Source organism: Triturus cristatus, chromosome 9 (genome assembly GCF_964204655.1).
Source record: "Triturus cristatus chromosome 9, aTriCri1.1, whole genome shotgun sequence".
In the NCBI taxonomy this organism is placed as follows: Eukaryota; Metazoa; Chordata; class Amphibia; order Caudata; family Salamandridae; genus Triturus; species Triturus cristatus.
The window spans coordinates 267,291,434-267,312,281 of record NC_140592.1 but is presented as its reverse complement, the minus strand read 5'-3'; the positions used below and the strand labels follow the sequence as shown (position 1 = coordinate 267,312,281).

The 20,848-nt window shown below is 43.5% G+C and overlaps 1 long non-coding RNA gene across 1 annotated transcript in view; it reads right to left on the bottom strand.

Moving 5' to 3' along the window:
- The window catches only part of LOC146797726 (uncharacterized), a 237,521-nt gene that overhangs the window by 47,569 nt on the left and 169,104 nt on the right, over nt 1-20,848 (bottom strand). The gene's annotated exons all lie outside the window — the stretch shown is intronic.

The window sequence follows — 20,848 nt, the reverse complement described above, 5'->3', positions numbered from 1 at the left end:
TGTCCTATGTCCTCCTAGCAGAGAGGACACATAGATCGTTGATGGTAAGGCCCGCACCTGGGATGCCACTGCGCCCAGTCATTGCCAAACTAATAAACTACAGAGACCGCAATACAGTACTAAGACTGGCGTGCGAGAAACATCCCATAACATATCAGGGGAACTGTGTGGCATTCTACACAGAATTCACACTGGCAGTCCAAGCAGCGCGCAAAGAGTTTCAACACGTGAAAAAGTTACTGCAATCGGAACACATCCAGCATGCCATGCTGTACGCTGCATGACTGCGCATAGAGATAGAGGGGAGGAGCAAGATCTTCATCTCGTCTAAGGATGCTATAGCTGATGCTAAAACGCTGCTCAAGGGCGGTCCAAAAAAGCAAAATGTGGAAGATAATGACGGGACCCTGGACAACTGAGGTAGACAGTTGCTGTGGAGAGCACTGCGGGCGACTGTGATGATTGAGTAGTAACTTGTGTGCAAGATGGCACCTGCCAGGAAACAGGTTAGGCCCAGTGAGGCGGTCATTTGTGGCCATAGTTGGAAAAGGTCAGAATCAGCTGGTAAGAGCAGCATTACTGCCAGGTACTTTTGGGTGAATTTCCTACTGGCATGAATCTCCTTCCATGATGGGAACCTAAGATTACAACTGAAAAATGGCCCTAAGTGACTCACTTCAGCCTCTGGTGAACCCTGGAGGGTATTTCCCGAATGACTGGTAATGTAAATCTGTTTCTTGAGTTTAGTTGGGAAAGCTTAGCATGATTAATGGGTGGGCCGTGTTTTTCTTTTTCCTATCGAGGAGCTGGAGCGGCAGTGCATGTTGGATCAAGTATGTATTCTACTACCACTTAAGTGGATGTGCATCCTAAATCATACCCCACAGCTAAATACTAGTATTAAATGAAAAACCAAGTGGGAACGATTAAATTCCTGACATGGAATAGAAGAGGGATTAACAATCACAAAAAACAAGGCAGGTGCTCACATACCTTGATCGCCATCACATACAAATTGCCCTGCTACAGGAAACACACCTTCTGAAAGCTACCAAAGGAAATATAGGCACCAAGGAAGGTGATCCTCTTATGAAAAAAGGGACCCTATTCACACTTACACACTCTGAAACAGATGACCAGGTGAGGTTTGTATTAGTACAGGGTAACCTGGAGGGCATTATGGTGAGGATGGTCAATACATATGGCCACAATGTGGAGGACCCTGACTTCTATAGCAAGATCTGGTAATACCTGGAAGCCCTAGAGCCCTCAGTGGTGATATAGGGAGGAGACCTGAACACATACTTAGATCCCCAAATGGATCATGAAGCGGCCAGAGACTGGCATGGGAAACAGGTGGCCCGCTCTATTCATGCTTTTATAGATACCCTTGGATCAGTAGATCTGTGGAGGACATGACACCCAGGCACGAAGGAGGGAACATACACATCGTCAGTGCATAGCACAAGGTCTAGAATAGACTATTGGCTTGTGTCGAAGGAGGCTAGCACCTGGACTATCACAGTAACTCATTTGGCTAGGACACTATCTGGCAACGCTTCGGACTTGCTGGAGATGGCGTTACCCACTCAAAATAAACCACCACATCAGTGGAGACTGAAGCCCTCCTCGCTGCTTGACCCAGTGTTTAAAGATACTATAAGCAGGGCAATAACACATTTTTTCCAGGAAAATGTGGGATCAGTGGATGAGATGGGGATGTTATGGGATGATTCAAGATCACCATTCGAGGCAAATGTATGGGAGTCCAGGTCGGGATTCTCAAAGCGCTCCGCAACAGGCTGAAATATATTGAAGACACCTGAAAGGGAATGGAGCACAGCTACATGCACTGTCATCCAGGTGCCACACTGGCACAAATAAGGGAGTTGATAAACGAATACAATGAAGTGGCTGAGCAGGAAGTGTGCCCATATGTCTAGATGATGGAAGGGACGGGCATATGAGGAGATGGCAGACCAGGTCACACCTTAGCTTCCAAAATAGTGTAGCCCATGTCGCAATCACACATGGTAGAGATATTAGATGGGAACCAGATGCCACGCAACAACAAACCCAAAATTATCTCCGCATTTGCTGACTTTTACGCAAATCTATATGGTCCACGGGAGGATGCATCTGACGCTGAGATTGCAGCGTACTAGGATGATGTAGCCATGGCCTGACTATCCCCAGGACAAAGAGAGTACCTAGTACAGCCAACAACACTCAAGGTTGTGAAGGAGGCCATTCAAACACTACCCAATGGGAGGGCGGTGGGCGGGGATTGACTCCCCAGTGAGTTCTACAAAACATATATGGTGCAGCTAGCCCCACACCTGCATGCATTGTACCTTGAAGCGTATAAAAAGAATAGGCTGCCTCTAACACTCCGCGAGGCCCTCACAGTCACAAAATTGAATCCTGAAAAGTCCTCAAATCGATGTGAGTATTCTAGACTGCTCTCCCTCATAAACATAAACACTAAAATACTAGCACAAATTATTGGTGCTAGAATGCAGCAGCTTCTGCCATCTTGTACTAGCGGACCAGTCTGGGTTTGTCCCTGAGTGATCGACCTCACATAATCTGCATACAATGTTTGCTATTTTACATCAGCTGGATGCGGAGATTAAGGTTGCGGCACTGTTACTTGACGCTGCTAAGGCTTTTGACTCCATACAATGGGGATACATGTTTGCGATATATCACTGCATGTGTATGCCGCATGCCTTTCTGCAGTGGATCAGACTTCTGTATAACAGCCCAATAGCTAGAATCCGGATAAATAAACATATCTCAGATCCTGTTGAAATTTGTAGGGGCACCAGGCAAGGTTGCCCAAAGTCACTGATACTATTCTCTTTTACTTTAGAACCATTGGCATGTGTGCTGCACCGGAGACATGCAATGGCAGATCTGTAGTTTAGATTACGTCAGCTTGCCATCTCGCTATACACAGATGACATGGTACTGTACATGCGGCACCCAGAACTAAATTTGGCACCTCTAATACGCAAATATAATAAATATGAGCGCTATTCTAGGCTTAGTATAAACTGGGATAAGTCTGCTATTATTCCACTCACATTGAACACTAACCCACATGACATGCAATTCCCTCTTGTATGGTGTGTGGACCCGGTAAGGTATCTAGGGGTGTGGGTACACAGAGACCCAGAGCTCGTAGTTTGTGTGAACTATGGCCAAGAGATCACAAAATTAACGGAACAAGTGTCCAGATGGATCAGATTGCCCCTAATGCTGGCAGACCGCATCGCCATTATGAAGATGGCCATTTTCCTCAAATTTTTATATATGGTTATCAATATACCGATACAGCTGCCTGATGTATTTTTTTAAACGCTAAGTCATGCACGATAAAACTGGCTTAGGCTGGTAAACAAACAAGATGTAGATGGAACGTACTGACAAAACCATATGAGCTGGAGATTCGGAACTCCAAATACGAAATGACACTACCTATGCGCCCTGACGCAGTTTGCACACTTCTGATACCACCCGGTCCAATCCCTGCTGCACCTAGTGGTCGAGAGCGACAACGTTCATTCAGTGCCCCTCTCAGCTGTCCTGTTACATAAGCGGCCAGAGATCGCACGATCTGAGATAAATACTATACGCTGCCCCTCGAGTGCATGGCATAGACTGAGTGAGAGAGCAAGGCAAAAAACTATCTATGCGCCAGCACTACCTCTTATGGACCACCCAAAAATCTCGGTCACTCATGAACCCCTGACAATAGCTATTTTGGCTAAGGTGGGACTAGCTACATTCGGGGACCTTTACCCAGATGGCCAATTCTTATCACTAGATGCATTTATTGCTCAGCAGCCTTCAACTGCGCTATTGATATTCATATATGCCAGACTCCGAGCGGTGTACAGACATTGTATACCCAATACGAATTGGACCAACACCACTAACGGAGTTACAGGGGTGGCTGATGTGCAGTTCATGGAAAAGCCTCATACCCGGACTATACAAGGCGTCAATTAAAGATAAACAAGAAGGTCAGGGGGCACCTTAGACAAATGGAACGCAGTACTCAACACAACATTGACCCCACATACTTGGGAAGCATTCTGTGCATTAACAGGACAACTCACTGCCAACTGCAACCTCAGAATCATAAAGTTTAAATACTTGCAACAAACATACTACGCCCACAGCCAACTGTGTAGATATGGACTTTGGGACAGTTCTCGCTAGATCCAATGCGGTAGAGCGGATGCTGACTTTATACACCTGTCCTGGCACTGCGCTCCTGCATATAATTTTTGGTCCAAGGTGGTCGATATCCTGTCAGAGATGGCACTGGAGTGGATAGGGTGCTCCCCGCACCTGTGTCTGCTGGGATTAGGTGCAACACTACAGCTGTGCAACCGCAGGCTAGTGGCGGTTTCCACACAGCTGGCCAAAAGACTAGTGACAAGGCACAGCTCCTAAGGTAAATCAATGGTTAAACGATGTTGATAATTGCATGTGGAGGAACTGCCTGCAGCCTCCCGACCTAAGGATATGTGGGCGCCTGTAACTGCTTATTTGATTGCACAGCCGGATATGTCATGATAGATAAGCTATGAATATATAGACAGAAATGATATAGGTGGAGAGTGAAAGAATGAGCTGTGGGACGCAACAGCGAAAAACGGATCCAGCTATGCGCACATGTCACACCAAGTCTTATGACTTGGTGTGACATGTGCGCATAGTTAATCGCTCTGTTTGTTATGTATGCATTTGCTCTAAAACGCTGTAATTGAATAAAAAGCTCCAAGAAAAAAATAACAGTATTTTATATAGGTGTTTGTAAAGCATGATGCAACTGAGGGTCTACATAGGCACACAGTAGGTTAAACAAGATGACAAAATGGTATAAACCAGTGGTTATTAACCTATGGTCTGGGGACCTATGAGGGTCCACAAAGCCTACTTAGGGCGTCGGTAACTGCTTAGAAAATTAAGTAATATTAAAAAATTGATAAAGTGTATATAAATAAAAAAGCAAATATAGAACTGAAAATTTTACAAATGTCTGTAAATGTGAAAGAATTTGAAATTGGAGGTTAACAAAAATTAAGGGGCTCATTAGGATGGCGGGAGGACCGCCATCCCCAGCCCGGCGGTGGCGGTCCTTCCCACGTCTGACTGCGATTTTCCCACCGCCAGATTACGATGGCGGTGGGATCCATACTGCAATTACGGCGGACGCGAAGTCCGTTGGCCACGGAACCGCCACAGGCAATCATTGCGATTGCCTGGCGGAGCGGTTGGCAGCAATGAAACGGCAGCGGTGCTTAGCAGGCACCATCTGACAGATCACGATACTGTCTCCAGCCAGCCTTTCCATGGCAGATAAACACCATAAAAAAGGCTGGTGGAGAATGGTTTCAGGGGCCTGTTGCGGGCCCCCCTTGTGTTGGGGGTAGGTGTGGGTGCACTTGGGGTACCCATGGTACCCCCAACATTTCACTGTACCAAGTGGCAGGCACCGTGTGGTGCCTGCCACGTAGTGCAGTGAAATGCGCTATATACCATTTTGGCCTTGTGGCGGGTGCTACTGTCGGCAACACCCCCCGCAATGTTAAAATGCAAGATGCGATCGCCATGGTGGCGGATGCATCTTGATTTGGTGTGCGGGACCGCCGCATGTATTGTGGACAGTCGCGGTCTCCAACACAATGGCGGACGGACTCCAGTCTTGCCGCCATCGTAATGAGCCCCTAAATTAGAATCCTCAAATTAATTTGTGGGAGCAGTGCGAGTGCATCAAAGAGAATATATAATGGACAATGAAGGGTCTCAGTTGAATTTGGAAAAGCTTCAGTCTTGCAATTAATATTAAATGTTTGATTTTTTTACATAGAATTTAATAAAATATTGACTCATTTGTGTATTTGTTTGATGAATGCTTGTTTCCGTATTTTTTGTGCATTATTTGGCAGTTCAAATCATGGAAAATGCTCAGGTCGGGGTCCCCAGCATCTAGTAATGACTCATTGGGGGTCTATGGATTCCAATAATGATTCAGTGGGGGTCTCCGGGTTCCAGTAATGATTAAGAAGAGGTCGATAGAAGTCAAAAGGTTAAGAATCACTGGTATGAACAATAAGTATTCCGTGCTCTTTGCTCAATTAGAACTTAATCGCATCCATTATGTTACAGGTGATTGACCACAATCCATGCCTGTTGTATATCACGTTTTAATTGAATGAGTCGATCCACTTGATAAAACCATAGAGCATCATCATTGTAATTGAGAAGGTAGGATATAATATTCTCACTTTTGGAGATGTGGAAGATGGATACCAACTTGTAGGAATAATAATAGTTGTTTTTAGCCTCTATTTAACTTTCTTGATAGAAAACGACCAGCAGAGGTCAGTAAAATACCAGAACTACTTTAGCATTCTCTTGATTTCAGTCCATAGAAATTGTCTACCATGAGCACCACTAGACAATAATATTTGTTTCGAATCTTGTATTTTCAGTGATATGACCACAATAGGCCCTGATTTTAAATTGAAAACAGAGCTTTGGTCCATACCATTTCCCGCTGAAAGGCAATATTTCTCTCCATTTGTTCCCATACCTGGCCTGTCACGCAGTTCGGTGCTCACTTTTCCTCCATGTTAAAGAACAGTAGATGTTTCTGTACCCAGGCTAATGTGCTGCATAGCTAAATACATATAAAGTCCCAAAGGCGAGATCGATTGCCATACAAATGCTTGTTAACAGAGCCCTTCCTTTATGGACGTGTACAAATTCGAAGATACCAATAGTAATCTCAATGTACTAAGGGCCGCATTAGGATTGCGGGTGGATCTCCACCGCCAGCCCGGCAGTGGCAATCCCCCCACCAGATGGTCCCTTATTACCCTCCGCCATATTACTATGGCGAGGGGCTCTGCGGCAGACGGTAAGACCACTAGTCGGATTTCTGATCGGGCGGAAAAGGGCCTGAATATGGTGGCGGTTCTTTGCAACCACCGCCATCCATATTAGGATGTGGCATATTCCATGCCTTTTTATGGCGGTGACTCTGCCATGGAAAGGAATGCAGTGTTTGCAATGGGGGCCCATATCTGGCCCTGGAAGGGGTGGGGGGATGCCCTTGGGGGGTCCCCATGGTACCCCCCAACATTGGCATGGACAAGGTGGCAGGCACCGTGCGGTGCCTGTCACGTTGTGCATGCCAATGTACAATGTCGATTCACAACATTGTGGCAGGTGGTGCTGTGTGCACCGCCAGCCACAATGTTGTGAATGCGGGATGCCACCGCCACAGTGGCGGTGGCATCCTAATTGACGGTGCGGGACTGTGCACCACTGGCGGCCGGTCCCAGCACCGCTAGGGTGGCGGGAGGACAGGAGTCCGCCCACCATCCTAATGGGGCCCTAAGTGTCTGGTAAATTTCAGACCTATTTATCAAAGTGTGCGAAGTTAAAAAACAATTAAGAATTTTGTTTTTCAGCTGACAAGATATACAAAAGTGTTAATCCTTTCAATCCTACCCGGCACATTTTTTAATCAGGAATAAGTCAAAACTTACTGAATGGATTTGTTCCCAATAATAAAAAAACAAACATTTTTTTCTGAGTGAAGTTTTATATTCATGGCAAGTTTGGTATGAATTCATTCAGTGGATTTAGCCCTGTCAGCTAAATTTTCTATGGTAGCTAAAATGGGGAATAATATACTTTTTCACCCACTCTTTAACTTTTTTTTTTACAATTAAGGATCTTCACAAAACGTGTTATGCCACAACAGAGCTCACTGAGTTAGATTGACATTAGTAAAAGACTAATGCAATTCAAGTGGAGGTTTTTTTAAATGGGGCAAACAAAATGATAAGCGAAGTGTCAATTACAGAAACATAATCACAAATACAAGTAACAGGTTTGGGGTTCTGCGCCATCTGGCTAGCAGCTGGGGAAACACATTTAGATGAAAATATGATAAAAGGCGCCTGTGGAAAACTGGCATATCAAGTGTAAGATACCATGCACACGCTCATGAAAGTTTGACCGTAGCAAAATCCAGACAGGCTGTCCTAGAGAGGGACCTTGATAACCACCTTTCAAACTGAGACTGCTGATATGTCTCTTTAACCCAGCTCACAATAGATTTCAGAATTGTCTCTGGGCAAGAGAAGAGCTCTGGCCTGCCTAGGACCCTTAAAATATCTATGATGTGCTGAATCCATGGAATTAAATGGCTGTGTTCCAACCCCAAATAGTCTTTCAGGATAGTTCTATTAAATTACAGATCTTTTTTTAACCAAACAGACAACCATAATAGAACAGGGCTCATTTGAATAAACTCTGAACTAAAGCCCACACTCTGTTCTTCATGGATAACTTTAGTGGGTAGCGAATGCGGTCACATCATTAACCTCCTGAGAAATGTGTTCTCTGCCACCTGCACAGGAAGACAAGGCTCATACCCTCAGATCTCTGAGCCAAAGGAACTGTGGGAATGCACTTGGCTTTATATAAAGCCAATATAGATTTGATATGTAGATGTCCCAGCCTTCTTGTAAAAGCGAGAATTCCATGTTTCACACTGGTAAAAGATTTCACTCGAGGCATTATTAATGTGTTCCATTTTAATTTTTCCTCTATCCTGATACCTAAATAGCAAAAATCATCCGTACTACTAATCTGCTGGCCTCTGATCATGTAGGTTCAGGGGTTCACATTCTTTGGCCCTACTAACATAGTGTAGGATTTGGAAGAATTTATCTTCATCCGTAGGCCTCCCATATAAACATAAAAACGCTTGCATAAAAGCGTAAACTATCAGTGGCGGCTCGTTCGCAATTGCAAAGGAGAGTCGCCCCACTACCTGCCTTTTAGCCAGCAAATGTAAAATAAAACGATGTTCTTGCATCGTTTTAATTTACATTTGCTGGCTCTTAGCCAGTAGCTAGTGCACTTCACTCCCTCAGTTATCATGTGTGTTTGGCCGGCCGTCTCAGGCCGACCAAAACACACATGCGCACTTAGATTTTCAGCCAGGTTGGAGAAACCCCACAGACTATCTGGTTTGAGCAGGGCATCTTTCCGGCCTTCTCAGACAAATCAGCTTGCTGCAGCGCAGGGATTAGACAGGGAGTCTGTCCCAGGGGCTGCTGGGACCAACATGCAAAAAGAGGAGAGACAACGTCTTCTTTGCGACTTCACCCACTCCACCACCCTTTGTTCATGGTGGCTGCCGCACTTAACTATTGGTAGTGCGATCTATAAGTACAGAGTCGTCTGCGTATTACAGAGCTGGCACCCTCCTGTTGTCCACAAAATAAAACTAAAATATTGAATCATTTTGAAAATAATAATTAACATATCTTTTAAAAATAATTTTATTAAACTTTTAAACAAGAAAAAATATTAAAATTATAATAAATTAATAATACAAGAACACAATACTTTTAATTGAACTCAATTCATTTAATTACATATTAAATGCTTGTAAGGGTGTTTTTATTGTTGAATAAAATTATATGTTTACATTAAAATATATTGGAATTGATTAATACATCCATAAACATTTAATTTGAGATGTTAATGTACTGTAGGTTCTAGGTTAATTTGAACTATGTTAATTTCATTTAAATGTAGTTTATATTTTAACTATTTTCAATTAAGTAAAAATGTTCCTTTCCATTAAAATAGTACATTATTTTTACGAACCTATAAACTTAATTTTTTCCCCTATACTTTTCCATAGGGATCTCCGCTTGTGTATGAAAAGTGACTGATAGAAACTTTACACTCATAAATTCAGTATTAGAAGTCTCCACCCATTTAACTGAGGAAGTGAATACATGTGAATCTTCACTTCTGTATACTCAGAAAGACAAATAGTGTAGACTTACACCTAAGTGTAAGAGTAAATTTACAGGTGAGTAACTATACGTGTGTAAATTTCCCTTTGAGAATAGGATCCCAATGTTCAACTTTGGGCCATATTAGGATGTTGGTCGGATCACCACCGACAGGTCGTCGGTGGCGGTCCAACCGCCATCCAGAAGAGTGGTCCGACCGCCACATTATGATGTGGTTGGTCGGACCAAATTGGTCGAATGGACAGACCGACGCTTCCGACGGGCTCAAGGAGCCCGTTGGCCTCATTGTATTCCTTACAATAGGGGTGGTGCCAGCTCAGGCACCGCCATAGAAATTACGATGTCCCTTTCCAACAGCCTTTCTATGGCCATAAAAAGGCTGTCAGAAAGGGATTTTAGGGGCCTCTAGTAGGGCCCCTGTTCCCCATGGGCCTCCGCTATGAGGTGCCCCCCAAACATCCATGCCCGTGTGCCTGGCACACAGGGCATGGATGTTTCAAAACATTCCTTATTCCCTTGCAGCTGCCCTTTTTGGGCCACAACACAAGCCACAATGGAAAAAAACATGTTTGTAACTGCCTACACGGTGGTCACATCATAATTTGCTGGGTGGGACCGCGACTACTTGTCGGTAGGTTCCAATCCCGCTGCGATGAAGTTGGACGAACGTCCGAACACCATCATAATCGAGCCTTTTGTCTTTAGCCTGCAGCCACCTTAGTGTTATTTTCCTATAAGCATGTGAAGAAGCAACAGATTCAACAGAAATTCACTCTCTATGGAAGGGCAACCCTTTGACAATTTGGACATCTGCAGTATGCCACGGGTCAACATTATTTTATCCAATTTTTGAATCACATTGTTTGCAGATGTTCAGTGCACAATTTCTAATTTTGTGAATGTGCTATGATCATCAATCACAGCAAAGAGGTGACAGGTGTGATGCCATTCAATTCCACAAATTGCTGTGAGGTATTTTAGTAAGAAAAGGTATCAAATAGTACAGTGCACAGTCTTTTGTCAGGCTTGAATTATTTCTTCATAAACTATTCATCCTCAGAATCTAAAAATGTGTCCATAGTATTTCTTTTATCAATACAGACTGTTCTTCTTTAAACTTTCCAGACTCTTTTCTGAGTCCGAAGTAAAGTATTCTTGCTGTGAGCAACTAGAAAAGGAACAGGTCAAGGGGTTCCTTGGGATACAATGTTCTCTGTCTCTTAGACCCTTTTTCTATTCATCATAGCAGCCTCACAGCTCATAACAGCCCTTGCCTGGGAAAAGAGATAGGGAGAAAGCCTCAGACACCCTTGGAATACCAGGTTTTTGCCCCCTCACCGGCTGTCCTTTGTCTGACATAGGCAATAAGTCTGACATAGGCAATAAGAATAACTGTGTCCTTGCCTTTGACCCCTTCCCTGTTCTCATTGATCAGACACAAGTCTTGAGGAATCTCGCTGGCCTTTTTCCGCCTCTGTGGGATGGCAATTCATAAGGTTTTAGCCACATCCCTTTTACATCGGTGTGCCTTTCTCTCAGAGTTCCCTGTTTCTGCCAGTTGGTCGCAGTCCAAGGAGTGAGGTGGATGCACGTATGTGTAAGCCTTTTGTTGTATTCTTCAATTAGTTTGCTTTCTCTTTAAATGTCCCCTCATTCTCATAATTCTATTGGAACCCTTGGAGATCTTAGAATTGTGATTATATGTAGAATTCTAAGTTGGTCATACTACTAGTCACTACAGAGCCTATAACTGGTGCTGTGTTGGACATCCTGAATAAACCACCTTTAAATATTCTCCTGTTTCCTGCTTCTTGAATTTAACACCTTTCTTCTGGTTGGACTCCCTGTAAGAGTTGTCTGAGAATAGTTTGGAGGTTGGTTCCTTACACCACGTATTTTAGCTGTTGCCCTGCTCATGGGAGCCAACAAGTGCTACAGTGTCTTTTTGCGACCTCAGAGAAGATACAAACAGCGCATAAGCTTCATTGGTGGTGGCCCTTGTACATTTTGTGAAGCTATGTGCTGTGTTGATATTGGGAACGTACAGATTGACAACAGTCCCCATGCTCTTCAAATACCATTCCCTATCGACCAGTACCGAACACAATGTTCATGCCTTCACAGCTATCACCTGAGAGAAAAGCAAAATCAGCACTGGTGCAAGACCAGGGGATCAGAGGAATGTCCTCAGTGTCATCAAGAGTGGTCAGTTCATTGCATGGTGGCCTGACAGGGCACACAACAAGCTGCTAGATCCCCCCCTGTTTGATCAATTTAATGGAACAAGACTTTCTGTCATAGATATATTTTTGGTTTTACAATCTCCTGAGGCCCTCCAGGAACCAACAAATCAATCATTTCACAAGGGTAGATGGGTTTACAATTCGACCATCCGTCAAAAGTAGTCTTGTCTTTATAACAGATAATTTGTTGCAGACATAGTCCAATACCTGTAACATCCTTTTAGCTTCAGTTGTGCATTATGATGGTGTTTGAAGAACTAATCAGCAACTTTGTTTCTGTTGCCATCTTCATAGTCTTGAGACATTGAACAGTTCAGTTCTTACTCATTCCTCTGATTCAGCCCCTTGAGCAGCCTCTTCAGCAGTCACTTCATGTGGATGACGGGATAAGTAATTAGCAAAGATCCCTGATCCAGACATGTAGAATTCTTGAAATAAATATTCTTGCAGCTGAAAGAAATCATTTTTCAATGTGAGAAGGGGGTTTGGATGCAGACCCTTGAAATAGCAGTGCTAATGGATTATGATCAGGGCATTCTTGGAACTGATATCCCTAGAACTAGATGCGAAAGTGACAGCATTCCCATAAGATTTCTTTTTTCAGATGCATGAATGTTGTTCTATTTCAGTAGCATTCTGCTGGTATACGCGACATGTGTCTACTGCTAATTGTGCCACTGTAGAAGGAGGATTGGACCTAAATCAGTGGGGCTAGAAAATACTGTCAGTTCTTTGGATCATACCACTGCTTAGTGATATCCACTGAAAGAACGTCTTTCGAGTTCTGAAAAGTGGTCACATGCTCTTCTGATCAAATGCTCTTGGAATCTGCCTTTAGCAGTTTCTTTATCTGTTTTGAAAGAGATGTCTGGTTCTGTATGAAGTAGTGACAATGGGACATCATCCTAAAAAACTGTTGATTTCTGGAAATAAGGACCTGTTTTGAATCAGGCGAAACTTCGGAAGCTTAAAATTGAACTTCAAAAAATGTTATGTCTTATTTTAAAAAGTACTTTCTGCAAAGTAGAATGAGGCCATTTTACAGCAGCTTGGAATAGAGAGAGTGGAATTGTTTTTGAAAACAGCTTCTACTGGGATGCCATCACTGACACTTTTGATCCTTGTATATGTCCTTCTCTTATGTAGTTCTGCAAAACCTCAGCAGCCAACGCTGAGAGGTTTCTATTGCATGAGGCCGATGTGGGTAAAGTAGTTATGTGTCTAGATGACTCCTCAAAAAGCACCTTGTAGCATTCTTCCTTTGCATCGGTTTTTAATTGCCACTTAGTTGCATTCATCTTCGCCACTGGCGTCAATGATATTAGATATGAAGGGTTATCAGGCACATGCATCAACGAAGGCTTTTGCGATTCCTTAATTGCGATTATTAAGGAATCGCAATTAAGGAATTGCAAAAGCCTATGCATGTAGAAATCGCTATACAAATAGCGATTCCTACACATTCCTTAATTGCGACTCGCAAATTGCGAGTCACAATTAAGGAATGCCGTCCCATTCATTCCTAAGGGCCTCCAGGCCCATAGGAATGAATTGGAGATTGCATGAGCAATTTGCGAGTACCAGTAGGTACTCGCAAATTGCTCATGCAATTTCAAGGGTGCAAGGGTGTCAAAATGACACCCTATTGCACCCCTGAAATTGATCTGTGCACATATGTTGCACACACACATGCCCTAAGGGCATGTGTATGCGCAACATAAAACTTTGAAAAATGCACAAAAGTGCATTTTTCAAAGTTTTTGCAAATTACCATGAAGTTCAACTTCATGGTAATTTGCTCCCCCTAATAGCGAAATCGCTAATTTTTATACTTTAATGCATTGCATTTAAGGAATCTCAATTTGGGATTCCTTAAATGCAATCTCAATTTAAGTAATCGCAATTTAGAGATTCCTTAAATTGCGATTTTTGCATTTGGGATGATGCATCCCAAATGCAAAAATACCGGTCGCAAAGGGGCAGATTCTGAGAATCTGCCCGTTTGCGACCGGTTTTTCATTTGATGCATGTGCCTGTATATGTGTATCTTTCTTTTTAGAAGTTGGGCATGAGCATCTTGCCACAAATTTGAACTTTGCATGGCTGATTGGGCTTACATGCAATCACAAGGAGACTCACATTTTCTACCTTCATTACCCAGAAAATATATAATATGTTTGTTTTCCTCTTCGTCCTCGTTACCCAAGCCTAATTTTTCTTTCCAGTCTAGGGTCTTGTACTGCTGACATGTCTTACTGTCTTTCGAGAAGTGGTTGTATGTCATCACAAAGTCATTGCTCTTTCTGCAGGAAGAGCATGTTTTCCCGTTGGCAGGGTCGGACTGGGACAGAAAATAGGCCCAATCACCAAAATAACAGTGGCCCCCATTAGTGACTCAATTTTCTAAAAAGGTGGCCTATGTTTGCCCCACGGGAGAGTTTTGAACTTGAAAAGACACACTGTGTAAGTGTTTTGCAAGGTATGGAAGACTGCATGGATTTGAGTTTGTTGCAGGCAATGCTTGATTTCATATCAGGAAAATCAGGGGTAAAACAGACCTGGCAGACCATAAAACAGGCCCAGAAACAGACAAAAAATGAGTCGAGACACTTTTATTTCAGGCCAGCCTGACGGGCACTGCCTGATTGCCCTATAGGTGTGTCCGACCCTGTCCTCTGGCTGAGCATACAAATTCATGACATAGTGTACCACAACATTAGCCACACCAGTTGGATGCTTTTGGTTCAGAAGAATTGTTTTGACCAAGTGCCAATATAATCACTGAATAAGCGTGCACCTCAAAAAGCTTGTGCAAGTGGTTCAGGGTGAGCATAGCTGCTCGTGCTATTTGAGGTTCTTTGCCTATCAGTCTTCTTAGCTTTGCAGAGTTACTGTTCTGTTGGCACCGGCCTTTATATCTTGATCTGCCTATTCACACTTGATTACTTATGTATCTGTGTAGGGAAGTTAGTTTATTCCCTAGGACCCTGTTCAGTTTACCATATGATGAATCTTTCATAAACATGGTTATACTGCATCCCAAACATGCATTTAGAACAGGAAGGGCTGCATTGTAATCATCTCTCTGACCAATTATAGGGTGAGCCAAGAAACGTTTGTGATATTCTCATCTGCCAGCTATGTATGTTGTTGTGGCAAGCTGAGTCTCTTCTGCGGCTGATACTTATGTATAGGTAGGAATACAGGTGGATGAACCATTTATAAGTTCCATCTCGAGGCCACAGACAAGCAAGTCAAAGGGCAGGACTGCGGAAGCTGGGAATTAACAGCATCTTGCAAGGCGATGAAGGAAGTCTCAGTGGGCAATGATGCATAGAGAAGTAAGACCCACTCAGGGCACATTGGATGAGAGCACAGCGGCTACAACCCCCCAGTGGCATTGATGGTTAATAGGAGCAGCTTGCGACCACCAGGGTGAAGTAACTAGGGCAGACACATCCTCAGTGCACAACAGTTACAGACTCAGCATCAGGGAACAGCCTAGATGATCCCAATGGCACCAAACAGAAAATCATAGCTTCAACATCAGAGGGCCCAAAAAGCTGAAGCCCACCAGAAACTGGCCAACTCACACCCTGAAACAACAAACGCGTGGCATGACTACTGACAACAGTATACTCAGGACCACCAAGGAAGCAGGCCGGTGTTTTCAAGTAGGGTGGTTTGAACTTCAACACCCAACAGCATGTCCACCATTGGGTAGGCCTAATGTCATACTGGCAATGGGATGCCACCAGTCAGAGATCAGGTCAGTGCCAGAGACCGAAAGGAGAGAACAAGGGGCAGATAGCATTAGCAACAGTAAATGTCAAGACTAAGGGCGTATGGAGCACCCTCTTGGTGCCACTGTTGAGTTGTTCTTTTGTCCTTGTGGTATAATTCATGAGAGTTACTCAGAAGACCATTGCTGCTGCCAGGAATGGAGCACACTCTTTGGTAGCTGAGTATGTGAGTGCAAAAGCCTATGTCTCTCAGGCTTTTATTAAATTAATGACCTCACATGTGTCACAGCAACAAGCTTAAACATACTGGGCCTGATTACAATGTTGGTCGGATTCACGTCCGCCTGACATCGCCGTGATCTCGGGACCAGGTGGTCCCGACACCGCCATTCCAATACTACACCTGATGGTGCCTACCACATGGTGCAGGGATTAACAGGGTGGCACCATAGGTGCCCCTCAGACCTCCAACCGTAGGCTGCTGTGACTTCTACTTGAGCCTTCCACAGCCCTTGCTGTATCATATGAGATCCTCTTGGTGTCCTGATGTGTCAGCATTGAGAAGACCATCTACATCTAGCAGACATTTGTTGATATAATGCAGTGGGGGAATACCTGGAGAAGTTGGGGCAGATGGCTTTTTTTTACAGAAGATTCCTTGAGTGTCACATTCCTTGCATGTCATTTGCTTATGGTCATATTTAAGTACCATATACTTTGTGAAGTCATAATGGCATAATGGTCACAGGGCATAACTACAGCTGCAGATATAACAATTTAAATGAAAACGAAATGTATAGCAACATGTTTATTTTTTTAACGCTAATGGTCATTACAGGGTAATAGAAACTCCCTGCCTTTCCCAACACATTATGAACCTCATCACTTTTGAAATCTGACTTACATTAACCTGATTCAAATATCTGTTTTCAAAAATTGCCAACTACTTTTGGATCTGTTAATTTTCGCTCTACATTCCACTTTCATTCTTCATGTCTGCAACTAAATGATCCTTTTCATATGAAAAGGCAAGACACTAAGGCTTTGAGTGGTTTGTAGGAAGGGTGATGGTGTGACCTTGTTCTGTAAGGAGTAAAGTACCCACATTATACATTTTAAGGATATTACAAGCCACCATGACCTTATAAATGAATGTTATATTGCCACATGCGCCTGAAATTGATATTACACTTTTTATGCTGCACAAACATTCTAAAGCTTCATTGTATTTTGGTTCTCACCGAAAAACGGCCAAATTATCTGGCACATGCATCAACGTAGGCTTTTGCGATTCCTTAATTGCGATTATTAAGGAATCGCAATTAAGGAATTGCAAAAGCCTATGCATGTAGGAATCGCTATAAAAATAGCGATTCCTACACATTCCTTAATTGCGACTCGCAAATTGCGGGTCGCAATTAAGGAATGCTGTCCCATTCATTCCTATGGGCCTCCAGGCCCATAGGAACGAACTGGAGATTGCATGAGCAATTTGCGAGTACCAGTAGGTACTCGCAAATTGCTCATGCAATTTCAAGGGTGCAAGGGTATCAAAATTACACCCTATTGCACCCTTGAAATTGATCTGTGCACATATGTTGCACAGACACATGCCCTAAGGGCATGTGTGTGCGCAACATGGAATTTTGAAAAATGCACAAAAGTGCATTTTTCGAGTTTTTGCTAATTACCATGAAGTTCAACCTCATGGTAATTTGCTCCCCCTATTAGCGAAATCGCTAATTTTTTTACTTTAATGCATTGCATTTAAGGAATCTCAATTTGGGATTCCTTAAATGCAATCGCAATTTAAGTAATCGCAATTTAGAGATTCCTTAAATTGCGATTTTTGCATTTGGGATGATGCATCCCAAATGCAAAAATACCTGTCGCAAAGGGGCAGATTCTGAGAATCTGCCCGTTTGCGACTGGTTTTTCCTTTGATGCATGTGCCTGTAAATGATCTATTATTTCTTGTTCATGTTCTAATGCAATGGCACGAGAAACCTATTCGTCTATGAGCCATCCAAAAAAGTCACATATAATTATACAACCTACTGTCCTCTGCAAGATGTGCTTAACACCTGTTGGGCAAAACGAGGTTTGTTCTTCTCACAGCAGACAGAAAATAACAAATAAATAATAGCCACATTATTATAGAAAAAGACGTTTAAGGACAGTGTGGGATCGTTCCTCTCAACTGTGCTTTTGCAAATTATGTTGCTTCAGAAAAAAACAATCTTAGTAAAGCAGTTAAAGTTTGTCAGTACTTAAATACTTTCCCATGTCAGAAATAATACAATGGAAGATCTTGACAAGGCGCTTTTTGACAGCCCTTAAACACTCCACTTAAGATGATTTACTTGATACAATTACGCTCTTTCTTATTACAGTGGCTCCACGGCATATTTACAAATACAGAAGGACTGCAGTTCTAGATGTGAGGATTAAAGAGATGCCAAATTACAGAGTAGGATGTTGTGAGAACAAACATAGATGACTCCAGGCAGGAGAGCGAGATGGCCTCTTACTGTTGTATTTTGGGCATGCCTACTGCTGGGGACCCCATGAATAGTTTAATTGCTCTAAACGTAGGGGCAGACACGCAAACTGTTGAGGTGCCGGCCTAATATCTATTAATGACACTGTTGCAGACCAATATTTACTTAAAGTTTGCACACATTTTCCCGGAAAATGAAGTTTTAATTCGTGCATTAATAATACATTTCTTTGCCACTGTGGTGAAAATCTAAGATATTCAGACCATATTGCTGACATTATGGAATGTAAAAATTTGAATTTCTGCAGATCCCCCCCCATATGTTCTTACCATGGACTGTACCCTAGAAACACTAACCCAGTATACTGCACTTCACTTCACAGACATTCATCCACTTCCACCTGGGGACACTAATCTACAACACCACCCTTTGGCCCTCATTACGATGTCAGAGGACCGCCACCGACAGGCCGTCGATGGCAGTCCGCCTGACATCAAGGGCAGCGGTCCGACCGCCGGATTAATAATAGGGTACAATGCCAGCGGTCGGAGTACAGAGGGCAGGGGGGAAAGACCGCTGCCTCCAACAGGCTCAAGAAGCCCGTTGGGGCGTTGGTTGGCTGTACTCCCTACCACAGGGTGCCTAGCACACTGTGCATTGAAGTTCTATTGCTGCGGCCCTTTTCTGGGCTGAAGCACAAGAAGCAATAGAAAAAGGAATGTTTCTGACCACCTACACGGCTGTCGCATCATAACCTGGTGTGTGAGACCGCCGACTACTTGTCAGGCAGTCCCAACCCTGCTATGATGGCAGTCGTTCGACCTCCATCGTAATGAGGCCCTTAGAGTCAGAGGCAATTACCCATTGATGTGCGGCATTCTAAGAGCAGTATAGGATCTCGTTGCTAGGAGTCCTAGGGATGCCTACCCGAGACATCGCACTGCATCCAAGATACACCATTCCACCACTCTCAATGCATCCCTTGGGGGCTAAACCATGATGTGACACTGTCCCAGAAATATTAACACAAAGCGGTGCTCTCTAATACACCACACAGAACTGAGTGCCAGACACGAACCCACCAATAAGAAGTACATCCGTAACACTTGTTTGCGTTCTGTGGGCATACACCCACCAGAGCACACTGCAGCCAAGAGGAACTAATACTAGAGCTGCATGATGGGGCTCACACTACTCATATTTCAGACTAGAGAAGCCAAGCTGCCCCCAAGCAGTGCATGGTAAGGGCACTAACCGCTTCCTGCACTGCACCTATGGATACTAACCCACCACTCCATGCTTCATCTGGACACAAAAACCCACAGCACCACCCAGCAACCCATGGCCACTAACCTACTGTACTGTACTACATTTTATGGCTAATAACCGACCATGGCACATCACAGCGACAATAACCTACTGCACTTCCATCAGTTGACCCCAATTAACCACAGTGAAATACATCCCACCGCACTAACACATTAACCTACACAAGCACGCCACTTTACACTGTCTGCTAGGGACACAAACTCGAAGCATGTTATAAGAATATTTCATCCACAGAGTCTGAAGAAAAGTCACTTAAAGGAGCTTTTCTAGAAGAATAATGAACTAGTAGAGACTATTGTAAACACATTCCACTAAAAGAGTGTGTCAAAAACGCATTCCAGTAGCATACACTGCCAAAAGAACATTCAACTAAGAGAGCCTGCCAGAAGAACATACCTAGATCAAAACCTGCAAAAACATTTCACTTGCAGGGCTTGCAATATGGACAATCTATTAGGACAGTCTTTTGTGAGAACATCTCTAATCTAGCAAGTCGTACGGGCCTGCTGCCAACCTGCTATGGTCTGTGAACGTTCACTAACAGAGATTGCAATCTGAGCATGTCACAAAAAGCCTGTCATAACAGGCACTAAAACAATGCCTCGTTGCACACATTTACACTTTTCCAAACATCTACAGAAGTCTAACCTATTGGCTTTGTCATTCGGAGTACAGTAATCGCGTATTCAATCACCGAATGACTTACTTTGCTGTCTGTGAAAGATTTCAAGGATAGTCGATGCCAATGTTAGCTCAACTCTCTGTGAGCTTTTTGTCCTTGTAGGAATGCACAAAGGCGCTGTCTGTTTTTGAGGCTGGCATCCAGGCCAGACGCTGATATTGTTTTCCCGCGTGTTGGCTTCGCGCAGCGCGTGCTCGCCAGCACATTCTTACCTTCTGACTATCTCCAGGGGTGACAGACGTTTGACAGAGACAAACTTACTTTACATTTTAAATAATTCCTAGCTCCAGTATTTTTACATTATCTACAAGTGCGTTTCCCTAAATGTTTCCAACTAAAATGAGAGATGAAAACAGAGCTCTGAATCCAGTTTAGGTAGATTTGGCATCAGCCTTTCAAGTACAGCCCCACTGCATGGCTGCAACAATAATGACGATGATGATGAGGAGGACGAAGATAAAAGTGCTAATAATAATATGAC